The sequence below is a fragment of the Mesoplodon mirus genome (assembly GCF_964341445.2).
Source record: "Mesoplodon mirus genome assembly, chromosome: 19".
NCBI classification, from domain to species: Eukaryota; Metazoa; Chordata; class Mammalia; order Artiodactyla; family Ziphiidae; genus Mesoplodon; species Mesoplodon mirus.
In genome coordinates, this window is record NC_138995.1 from 53,207,046 (window position 1) to 53,219,539 (window position 12,494).

Sequence of the window (12,494 nt, forward strand, 5' to 3'; positions counted from 1 at the left end):
TGCCGTCTTCATCGTCGCCGTCAACGTCATTTTCTTCTTCTTCTTCACCACCACCACCACCACCATCATCATCATCATAGGTAATACATAAATAGTGCATCCTATGTGCCAGGCACTGTGCTGCTTTATACATGTTACCTCATTTAATCCTCACATCAGCCCTATGAAATGGGTTCTGTTACATTTGCATTTTCCTCATTTCAAGCACGGAGAGGTAAGGAAACTACTCACCCAAGATCACACAACTACTAAGTGTCAGAGCCTGGATTGAACCTAGGCAATTTGTCTCCAGAGTTCATTTTCTGAACAGTTCAAAAATAATCATGAAGCGAAGTAATATGATGGCTTGGGATTGCTTCAAACAGCTGTGTGTTAGAGTGGAAAGAACCTGGGTCCCTGGATCACCACGTTGCCAGCCTGGATCATTTCACCTGTGGGTATTATGTGAGAGAGTATTATGTGAGAATAAACTTTTTTACTTAAGTCATCATATTTTGAAGTGTCTTTGTGGTAGCGATTCAGCTTTTATCCTAAAACAAGGGCACCAGAATCACCTGGAGGGCTTGTTAAAAGGCAGATGGCTGGGCTCCACTCCCAGTAAGTCTGGAGTAGGGACCTAGCTGATCCCACAGGAAGACTCCAGGCCTGGCCAATGAGTGAATCCCTCCCCTTGGCCTTTGCAGTTGGTTCAGGATTGGGCGTGTCCCTGAAGTCGGACCAATGAGAGTCAGTCCTGGAACCATTGCGGGGTTGTTGGGGAGGGCCCTCGTAGACTCGCCGTGCTGGAAGGGCTTAGGCCTGGAGCACTGGGGGCTCCCCTGAGGGAAGAGTAGTCTGAAAGTAAAGCCAACACAAGGGAAAACAGGGCTGGGAGATGAACAGAGAGACTGTTCCTGACGTATATCATCTGTGCCTCTGGGTCCAGTGAATCCCCAAAATGTTTCAGGAAGTTGACATTTTCCTTTACATCCTACATCAAATCTATCAGCAAATTCTGTCAACTCTACCTATAAAAGATGTCCTGTCCTGCATTTTTTTTTTTTAATATTTATTTATTTATTTATTTATAGCTGTGTTGGGTCTTCGTTTCTGTGCAAGGGCTTTCTCCAGTTGCGGCAAGTGAGGGCCACTCTTCATCGCGGTGCGCGGGGCCTCTCACTATCGCGGCCTCTCTTGCTGCAGAGCACAGGCTCCAGACACGCAGGCTCAGTAATTGTGGCTCACGGGCCTACTTGCTCCGCGGCATGTGGGGTCTTCCCAGACCAGGGCCCGAACCCGTGTCCCCTGCATTGGCAGGCAGACTCTCAACCACTGCGCCACCCGAAGGGAAGCCCTGTCCTGCATTTTTTAAGCAAAGTATAGTTACGTACAATATTATATGTTACAGAGGTACAATATAGTGATTCACAATTTTAAAAGGTTCTACTCCATTTATAGTTATTATAAAAATATAGGCTGTATTCCCTGTGTTGTACAATATATCCTCTTGTCCTGTACTGGAAGAAAAGTTATGCTATAAATTAGAACATTATTGGGTCAATGACAAAACTGGAATACAAATAGTAGAGTAAGAAACTTTTGCATGTTAATGTTAAATTTATGAACGTTAGTCATTGTACTGTGGTTATGTAAAAGAACATCTATATTCTTAGAAAATGCACACTGAACTATTTAGGAGTAGAAGGCCATGTGTATGTATCTTAGCTTCAAATTATACAAATTCCCTTCCCCCCACAAACATAACAGAGCAAAATTTTTTTAAAATACTTGTTTATTTATTTATCTGGCTGCGCTGGGTCTTAGTTGCGGCATCTAGTTCCCTGACCAGAGATTGAACCCATGCCCCCTCCACTGGGAGCGTGGAGTCTTAAACACTGGACCACCAGGAAGTCTCCAGAGCAAATGTTAAAGAGGGTAAAAATGTTAACAAGAAATGAACCTGAGTAAAAAGTATATGAATGTTCTTTATGCTATTCTTCGTCTTGCAAATTTGAATTGATCTCCAAAAAAAAAAGGTTAAAAAAATTTTTTTGAGATCTAAAATTCTGGACTACAATATCAATATAAGTAGAACTGGGGAGATAAAGTGCTCTATGATCCAGGTAGTGTTTGGTCTGAAGATTAAACTTTTAATTAAACTTCAGATCTGATTTTTTACAGTGTGCATGTAAAATTTCAAGGATTACTACTGAAAGAATAGAAATGGTGCCTAGATTCCAAATTAGTGGAGGGAAAAGGAAGAGTGAGAAAACACAAGACAAAACAAACAAAAAACGCGGTCACTTCAAAGAAGCCTTAATGAGGGTGGGGGGGAAGCATAGCAAAAAATGGGGACAATAAAATCACACAGTATGATGGTTGGAGTGAATAAAATATATCACTAATCACACAGAGAAAAATTGTATTCTGAGCCTAAACACTTCCGGTGACCCGTGTCCCACCCTCCTCCCCAGGCTTCCTGCTCCCACCGCTGCCCCCCTCCCCAGTCCCTTTCTCAAGCAGCTAGAGGGACTCTGAACACCCAAGTCAGATCCAGTCCCTCCCCTGCTCCATCTCACTCAGAGTAAAAGCTGGAGCCCCCTCTGTAGCCCATACAACTTGGCACCATCTGCTTCTGGTTTCGTCACCCCCTTCTCCTCCCCGCTTAGTCCTCTCCAGGCACATGGATCTCCTTATTGTTTCTCTGAAGCACCAGACATGTTCTCACCTCAGGACCTTTGCACTGGGCGTTCCCTCTGCCTGGGGGACTCTTTCCACTTGACTCACTCCCTCGCCACCAATAGAGAATGGATAAATAAACTGGGTACAGCCACACAGCGGGATCTGCTATGAGAACAACCTATGACTACACGTGGTTACAAGAGTGAGTCTCACACTGCGTTGAGTGGAAAAAGCCAGATACTCGAGATAATATATATTCTGCTTCTATTTACTTCAAATTCAGGACAGGATAAAACAGTCTATGCCGTCAGAAGTCAAAATGAGGGTGACCCTGATGGGAGGGCAGATGCGCTGAAAGGAGCCAAACTGCTTCTTGGTCTGGGCGCTGGTGACCGAGGTGCATTCAACTGGTGGAAATTCACCCTGCTGAACACTTACAGTCTGTACTGTTTTGCATGCACGTCGACTTCAAGAAACAGCTTCAAGAAACAAAACAAACGAAAAGAAAATGGAATGAACCTCCGTGTTCCCACCACCCAACTTAAGAAACAAGACATTTCAGGCCCTCAGGCCCCTCTCTCCCAACACAATGTGCTTTTACACCCGCACACCCTGCCCCGCCGACTCAGTTCCCTTCTTCAACGTACTAAGTGCATCTTCCCGCTCAGAACTCAGGCAGCGAGCGGGCCGGGGCCAGGGGCCAGGGCCGGGGCCAGGGCACAGGGCCGGGGCGGGGATGTATGCGGAGGGGGTCTTGTAAAGGGAGAAGGAGGGATGGGATTTCTGAATCCCATCCAGGCAGCGGGAAGTAATGCTCCTGCGATACCCTTGCCCTTAGTACTGACGGGGTGGGGGGGTCGCTTTGCAGCGTGGCCCCCAAGTGCTCAGGGCCCAATGTCTGGACGGTGGGACTCAGTGCTGAGACTCCCTGTAAAGTAGCCACTGGAAATGCAACCTGCTTGCATGCACGCTCTCTCTTGGTTTCTCTCTGTGTCTCTCTTTCCCAATCTCTCTCTCTCCTCAAGAAGAAAAAAACTCACAATTATTTACATGAAGTTTTATTGCATCAGACTGTAACCAAAGGATCCAAGTTCCAACTTTGAATCTTTCAATAAACTTTGAATAAATAGCAATGCTACTTTTTTTTTTCTTTTTTGTACTGTAGTATTTATTTTTAAATTCTTTTTTATTGGCATGATTATATATATATGAGGTTCGAGAACAGTTCAGCCTTTGCATCTCTTTTCTGGCCATTAATATTGTTTATTTCATTTCCTGATTATTATGGGAAATAATTTTTTTTAATAAATTTATTTATTTATTTATTTATTTTTGGCTGTGTTGGGTCTTTGTTGCTGTGCACAAGCTTTCTTTAGTTGTGGTGAGTGGGGCTCCTCTTCGTTGCGGTGCGCGGGCTTCTCATCGTCGTGGTTTCTCATTGTGGAGCACGGGCTCTAGGCGCGCAGGCTTCAGTAGTTGTGGCTTGCGGGCTCTAGAGCTCAGGCTCAGTAGTTGTAGCACACAGGCTTAGTTGCTCCGCGGCGTGTGGGATCTTCCCAGGCCAGGGCTCGAACCCATGTCCCTTGCATTGGCAGGCAGATTCTTAACCACTGCGCCACCGGGGAAGCCCGGAAATAATATTGTATAGGGAATGGAGGCACTTGGCAGGTCTCTGTGATATCCAGGGACACACCAGAGGGTGTGGTGACATTTAGGAAGCTGGGGGCTGGGGGGAGGGTGCTGAGGGGACCAGGTGACCCCAGGGAAGGCTGGAGGCCAGGCAAGCACCCAGATGGGACAGGCCCTGTGGACTCTGGGCTGGAGGAGGGGGTGAATTCCAGTCCCACGGAAAGTAGAAACCACAGAATGTAGAGTCATGTTGGCTGTGAGGGCGAGGGAGGAGAGGATATAAGGAGGACATGGCTGCTCTGTGCAGGCCTGGTGCCCGGACAAGGAGATGGCTCGGCCTGGGGGCTGTGAATAAACAAGGAAGTGCAGGTCAGACTAAGCACTGCTATCACTGAGAGCTTCCTGGGCACCCTTCCTTACTCACTGGGTCCTCACAGCACCTACCTTACAGATGAGGAAACTGCCTCTCCAAGACAGGAAGACCCCCAAGCCAGAGAGCAGGACTGGAGCCCAGGTCTCCTACCTAACCCTTGCTTTGAAATTTTAGATAACTTCAGGGCTTCAACCACCTCCGATTACTGCTTTTCTCCTCCCATTAGAAAAAAAGAAAAAATACAGAAACACAAAAACCAAACACACTTGATTACAAAGCCTGAGGGAATTTTTGGAGTGACAGAACTGCCATGAATCCTGCTGTGGCGGTGGTTATACAATTCTATGCATTTATTAAAATTCATAAAACGGTGTACACATACACACACCCATGGATGACTTTTACTATTTGTAAATAAGAATATTTAAAAAAAAACAAACAGTGAATGTACTTTGTCTGTATCTCAATTCAAAGAGAACCACCGTAAAGAGATGTTTTTGAGACAGATGGGGGAAACCTGAATAAGGACTGGCTGTGAGATGATATTTAAAATTTTGTTAATTTTGTTAGATGTGATAAGGCTTTGGAGTTATATAAGGAAATGCAGCCCCCCCGTTTACTTTGATGTTCATTGTGGTATTTAAGAATGGACATGATGTCCATCACTTGTATTTTTTTTTTCAGTATTTCCAAATAGAGGGGAAAGGTGATGAAATAGCAAAATGTTGACAGTTCCTGAAGCTGAGTGATGGGCCCATGTGAGTTTATTGTCTCTCTGCTTTTGGTAGCTGTTTGGAAATGTTCATGACCTAAGTTAAAATTTTCGAAAATAAAATTAAAAAGAAGAGTTCTTTGTTGGTTAAGCACAATTTGGAAAATACAGAAAACTAGAAAGACAAAAATACCTCTTCCCCAATCCCACATCACTACTGTAGTTAACATTTTGATGTATTTCCTTTCAGCCTTTTCTATTTTATTCAGGCTTGAAAAGTGGTGTGTGTGTGTGTGTGTGTGTGTGTGTGTGTGTTTTACATAACTGTGTGAGCAAATTGTTTATACAGTCCTGCTTTTTCCCTTCTTAAAACATAAGCTGTTCCCTTGTTAAAACATCTTTGCATAAACACAATCTCTAATGTTTGCAGGGTGTTTACTCAACAGGGCAGTGTTGCCAGACATTGAAGCTGTTTCCAATTTCCTCCCATTATAAATAATGCCTCGATGCACATCCTTGTGCGTCCCAGTGGTGGGATTGCTGGGCCAAAGGGTGCGGATCCCCTGGCAACTCACAGTCAAAATCTCCGTAGTGTTTCTGCCTGACCCGAAGCTGAAATGACCTCATACGGTTAAAGTGAGATTTCACTGCTATTTGTTATTTCCTAAAGGTTTGATTCATGACTAGAGTTCATAAGAGGGTTTTTTTTCTTCCCCCAGTTGTAGGAAACAGAAATCCATTCACGCTAGCACATGCCAAAAGGGGGTTGCGTCAGTTGGCAAGTAAAGCTAATATTCAGCTTTTTAAAACTAAAACAATAAAACAGCCAGGTATTTTACCAGCAAAATGGGTTTATTTGGGAATAGCAGAGAATTACAATTTGGGACATGGACTCTATGGTAAAGCACAAGCAAGTGGGGAGAACAAAGGAGAGGGACATTGTTTTATAGAGGAGAAGGGAGAGTTGGGAGGGTCTGTTATAAACCGAGTCCAGTGGAAGAAACTGGGAGCTTGAAGTTTAATCGCTTTTCTTTGGCTGAGCTGTAACAGCCTCCTTTTAGTGGCTGGACCGCTGCTGGGCAAGAAGAAATTCTTCCTTCCTCCTGATGGGTAGTAAGGCAGTAACCTTCTTCCTGTTGAAAACAGAAAGGTACATCTCTTCCTGTCCCATCTATAATTGCCCTAGAGAGGCAGGGCATGACAGCTCTCCCTTCTGGCCGCCCAACTTCATTTTAAATGAGGCTTCTGTTTATTAATTTTCACAGCTTGGACAAGCTATCTTGCTACATTGATTGTTGAGATACTAAATTATTTCTGTATTGGTTGGTAAATCATGCTGCCTCGAGATCTGCACATTTTCCACACTGTGACCACTCTAATTTCCCCTTCACCCCACTTCCCAGACCTCCCAATACAGGGGAGGAAAAAGCCTTCATATCAGGCACAGCAATGAAGCCTGCTGATCGCTCAGTGCCCAAATCACTGGTTGTTAAATATTTTGATTAATCTTGGACACAAGCAACAGAAAAGCTGACTCAGATGGCTTAAACTGTAAAGGAAATTTGTAACTGGAAATTCCACACTTGGCTGGCGTCAGCTAAAACTGACACATCTGTTCAGCAGTGTCACCAAGGACTCCATTTCTTTTCATCCCTCCGCCCCACCTTTTCCAGCGGCAGTTCCCAAGATAGCTGCCAGCAGCCTTTGGGCCAGAGGGACCCTCATTCATATCCCCCAGGTAAAGGGGAGCACCTTTGTCTCAGATTTCCCCAGCAAAGTAATAAGGCTGACTCTGACTGTCCAGCTGAGGTCACACGGCCGTGCCAGAGCCAATCACTGTGGCCTGGGGTGGACCCAAATGCCCAGACTGGCTGAGCCAAGTCACATGTTCCTCGACAGTAATGCCCTTTGCTTGAAGCCACAGCTGAGGTTCAAGTTCCGTTTTTATCCAATTCCCGATGTCCTCCCTGCCTTGCTTCCCGTAAAACGGAGATAGTAATGACATTCACTTCCTAGGGTTGCTGTGAGGATTAAATGAGTTCATTAATGCCAAGCACTTAGAATGGTGCTCAAACACAGAAAGCACTTAAGTATTAGCTGCTGTTATTGTCAACAGATGCTTATTCTCAGCTCTCCAGGCTGCAATTCTCTGCAAGTTCCTTATTTTCTGTACTCCACCCTCTTTCTAGTTACCACTGCTAGATAACAAATCTCTCCAAAACACGGTGGCTTAAAGAAACAACAGTAAGCCTTTTATCTCTCACCATGTCTGTGGTCAGATATTTGGGAAGGGTCCAGCTGGGCAGTTCTGCCTTGGGATCCCATATGGATGTAATTAGTTGGTGGCTGAAGCTGGGACAGTGCGGTGTCCCAGTTGAGGTACCAGCTGGGGGTGTGTGGGCAGCTCTCTCTCTCTCCTTGTACTCACAGGGCTTCTTCATGTGGTCTCTCCGTGTGGGCTGGTTTGGGCTTCCTCTAATCATGGTGGCCTCAGGGCAGTCAAAGTTCTTGCATGGCAGCTCTGGTCTTCAGTGTCTCTGTTTAACGAAAGAGGCAGAAAGAGCCTCACCTCTTCTGATCTAGCCTTGGGAATCATGCAGCATCACTTCTGCAATATGCTACTGGTTATAAGCAACTCACAAGCCTGCTCAGATCCAAAAAGAGGGCAGGCAAATCCCCCTTCTCATGAGAAAATGACAGTGAACTAGGCGAAAAACGTCCTGGTAATATTATGAAAATAATTTTAACTTTGTGCACAAAAGGTCTTGGGAACTCCCAGGGTACCCTGGACCAAACTTTGAGACCTGTTCTAAAGGCATGTATAAGCCTGGGATGGCTAGACATTCAAAACGTGCTGCAGTGTACAGGACAATGCAGCCTCAAATGTTCAAAGGGCCCCTTTGGATGGATTGGTATCTCTTTGATCCAGTCATCTGGGACCTGGAGCAGGGTCTCTTGCGTATAAACAGGGTTGGGGTGTGTGTGGTGGGGGAGGCATCTCAACTACAATGTTCAACTTGGTACTAAATGCTGGAAACTGGGAGTTCCCTGGTGGCCTACCGGTTAGAATTCTAGGGTTTCACCGTGGGGCCCGGGTTCAATCCCTGGTTGGGAAACTGAGATCTCGCAAGCCATGCGGTGCAGCCAAATAAATAAATAAATAAATATCGCAAAACTCAGACATACAAAGAGACTCTGGAGCTACTGCCTGGGTTCTAATTCCCACTCCATCACTTCCTTGCTGTGCAACTCTGGGCAAGTTCCTTAACCACTCTGTGGCTCAATCAGGAAAATGGAGACAATAACAGTATCCACCTCCCAAGGGTTATTATGAGTTACCTTGGCTCATAGTAAGTGTTACAAGCGTGTTTTCTCTGAGTATTATTGTTACTCCAGTGACCATTCACATCCAAGAGGCCATCGATGGTAAGATGGGTTGTTACTTCAAATCACCAGGAGAGAAACAAAAAACTGCCAGTTAAACTATGACCCACAAGCGTTGTAAGCTGCATTCTGATTTCAGAGGTGTTAACAAGTAGGGGAGGAAGGGGTCAATAAAATATGGTTTTATTGTGTGCACATGTGCACGGAAGAATTTAGCAGTAAGGACGTCCACCACAGCACTGTTCATAGCAGCAAATCATGCTCAAACTCCCACAACCACGGATCAATCACACTAGTTACGGGGCAGCCACAGAATGTGAATGAAGGCTTTTTCAAAGATTGTTCCAGTGGCTTCCCTGGTGGCGCAGTGGTTGAGAGTCCGCCTGCCGATGCAGAGGACACGGGTTCGTGCCCCGGTCGGGGAAGATCCCACATGCCGCGGAGCGGCTGGGCCCGTGAGCCATGGCTGCTGAGCCTGCGCGTCCGGAGCCTGTGCTCTGCAACGGGAGAGGCCACAGCGGTAAGAGCCCCAAAGATTGTTCCAAAACCCTGCGGCTCCTCAAAAGTGAATCTCTGTCTTTCTTTCTTTTTTTTTTTTTTTTTTTTTGCGGTACGCGGGCCTCTCACTGTTGTGGCCTCTCCCGTTGCGGAGCACAGGCTCCGGACGCGCAAGCTCAGCCGCCATGGCTCACGGGCCCAGCCGCTCCGCGGCACGTGGGATCTTCCCGGACCGGGGCACGAACCCGTGTCCCCTGCATCGGCAGGCGGACTCTCAACCACTGCGCCCCCAGGGAAGCCCCACGTCGTTTGTTTAAAAAAAAAAAATTGCAGGAAAAGTATAAGGGATATCCACATATTCTTGATACAGATTCACCAGTTTTAACAATTAGCTCTCTCTCTCTCTTTCTAGATACATAGATACATAGATATAGTTACAGATATTGATAGAAAGTGAGAGTGAGATGACTAATTGTTAAAAACTGGTGACTATATATCGATAGCTATGTATATAGATATCTATAGGTAGAGAGTTGTAAATAGAAAAAGGTCTATTGGAGAATTGCTTGCAGTCATTTTGTGACATTTCACCCTTACTATTTCAGCAGACATCTCGTAAGAGCAAGGACATTCTCCTTCACAAGCACAATACCATTATCACACCAGGAAACTTTAAGATTAATATAATACTATAGTCCATATGCAAATTACCCTGACCCACTAAGGTCCTTGACTTGATATCTTGATTTTATCTCCTAATCACTCTCTCCCCTTCCCATTGCTCCTGCCCTAGACTAGGTCATCATCACTCCCCCACCCTGACCCTCACCCTTGCTGGCCACCACATAATCCATTCTCCTCGTGGCAGTCAGAGTGAACCTTTACACAATGTAAATCAGATCATGTTACCCCCCTGCTGAAAATTTCCAATGGGTTCCCGTCCTTCTTAGACCAGAAGGCAAACTCTTGCCATGGCTTCCAACCATTAAATCACATATCTACTTGCTTATTTCTTTTTTTTAATCCTCTCATTAGAATATCAACTCCAACAAAGAGAGATGTTTTCTTTTTCCCTCCACTGCTATATCCCTAGGGCCTAGAACAGTAGCTGGCACAGGTGTTCGATACATTTTTTTTTTTTTTTGGTGGTACGCGGGCCTCTCACTGTTGTGGCCTCTCCCGTTGCGGAGCACAGGCTCCGGACGCGCAGGCTCAGCGGCCATGGCTCATGGGCCCAGCTGCTCCGCGGCATGTGGGATCTTCCCGGACCGGGGCACGAACCCATGTCTCCTGCATCGGCAGGCGGACTCTCAACCACTGCACCACCAGGGAAGCCCCAATACATATTTTTGAATGAAGGAATGAGCGAGCAAATATATCTTCCCATTAGCCATCGCCCCAACCAGACTCTGTGGTCCCCGAGGGCAGGGCCTGTGTGTGTCATTGTGTATCCTCAGCACTCAGCACCTGATAGAAGCAAGTATTCCGAAAATGCTTGTAAAATGAAGAAAGGAATACATAATGAAGGGAAGTAATCAGTGATTGCCTGGGGCTGAGGCTGGGAATGGGAATGGGAATTGACTGCAAGTGGGCACAAGAGGTCTTTTTAGGGTGACGTTAATGTTCTAAAATTGGATTGTAAAAAATAAATTTAAAAAAATGGGATTGTGATGATGGCTGTACAACCCTGCAGAAACAATCACTCAGCATCATTACATCACTTAAAACAGGTGAATTTTATGATATGTAGAATACACCTCAACAAAACTGTTAAACAAAACTAAGCAAAATATGTGTGAGGGACTAAAAATTCTCCCCAGGAGGTGCCCTGCAGGTCGTCTGAACCTTACTCTGTGCTGCCCTGGGCGATGCTGGGGACACAGTGGTGACTAAGACAGCTCTTGTCCCTGGCTTCACAGGCCCAGTGACAGCCCAGAGGGTCAGGGCCAGAATGGATGGAGGAGACACAGGTACAGGGGTCAGGGCCAGGATAGGGGAAGCACAGGGGGGGACAGCGGAGATCCAGATGGGAGGAATCAGGGAGCACTTCCTAGCGGAGTGAACGCCTGAGCCAGACCCTGAAGGATGATGTTGCCCATGACTGTGACGCTAGTTCTTTTTTTTTTCTTTTGCGGTACGCGGGCCTCTCACTGTTGTGGCCTCTCCCGTTGCGGAGCACAGGCTCCGGACGCGCAGGCTCAGCGGCCATGGCTCACGGGCCCAGCCGCTCCGCGGCATGTGGGATCTTCCCGGACCGGGGCACGAACCCCCGTCCCCTGCATCGGCAGGCGGACTCTCAACCACTGCGCCACCAGGGAAGGCCTAGTTTTGTTTTTTTTTTTCAAACACTTTTTCTACCTTAGCATAGGTCTGGCGGGTCTCTGCTGCAGCCCACGAATCCGGCCATTCCGCGGGTTCTGGAGGACAGGGCCACACGGGGGCGCTGTTCTACTGCGCTCGGGGAGACTCTACCGTGATCCTTTTGGTCTTGCAGGAGCCCGAGGTCCGAGCGGCGCCTTGAGGGCGGGGGGTTGTTTGTCGGCGGAATGTTTCCGGAGAGACAAGAGGCAACAAGGGCGGCGAGTGGCCCTTCGTAGGGTGGCGGAAGCACCCCCGGGGAGCAGCAGATCGCCAGTGGGGCGGCGTCTGTTCTTGGTCCCCAGGAGGCCGCAGCGCGGAGCTTTCCAAAGAGCTCCGGAAAAGGGCGGGACGCTAAGCGCAGTCTGGCGTGGAAGGTTCCAAAACAGTCCTCGCCGCCCGGGGTGGTTCCTGGAGAGGAGGCGCCTGGGGGGCGGAGCTTTCCAAAGTGAACCAGGAAGGGGGCGCTGCAGCCGCGTGAGCTGGACGTCGCCCTAAGCAAGCTCTCTGGGGGCGGGGGGGGCGTGCATCACGTGGTGTTAGGTGGGACGAGGCCACTGGGTTGGGCTGGTGCGTTAACTCCGCGTCCTCGGGTCTATTCTAAGAGAGCCGAAGCTTGGGGGAAGTGAGAGTGGGAGGTTAATCCCAGATCCATGGTCTCTGTGGAGAGGGAAGCGCCGTGAAGAGCGAGAGTTTCCATCGGGCGTGGGAGAGAAAATGGGGAAACTGGCTAAGAGGAGTCCGTGGGAGGTCCTCGGGAGATAAGGGATCCGTGGAGCTCCGCGGGCCCAAAACATCTGCTTCTACGGAGATTGGTGTGCGTGTGTGTGTGGGGGGGTGGTCACGGAGGGGTGTCTGAGAAAGACTGCTCTGAGCACA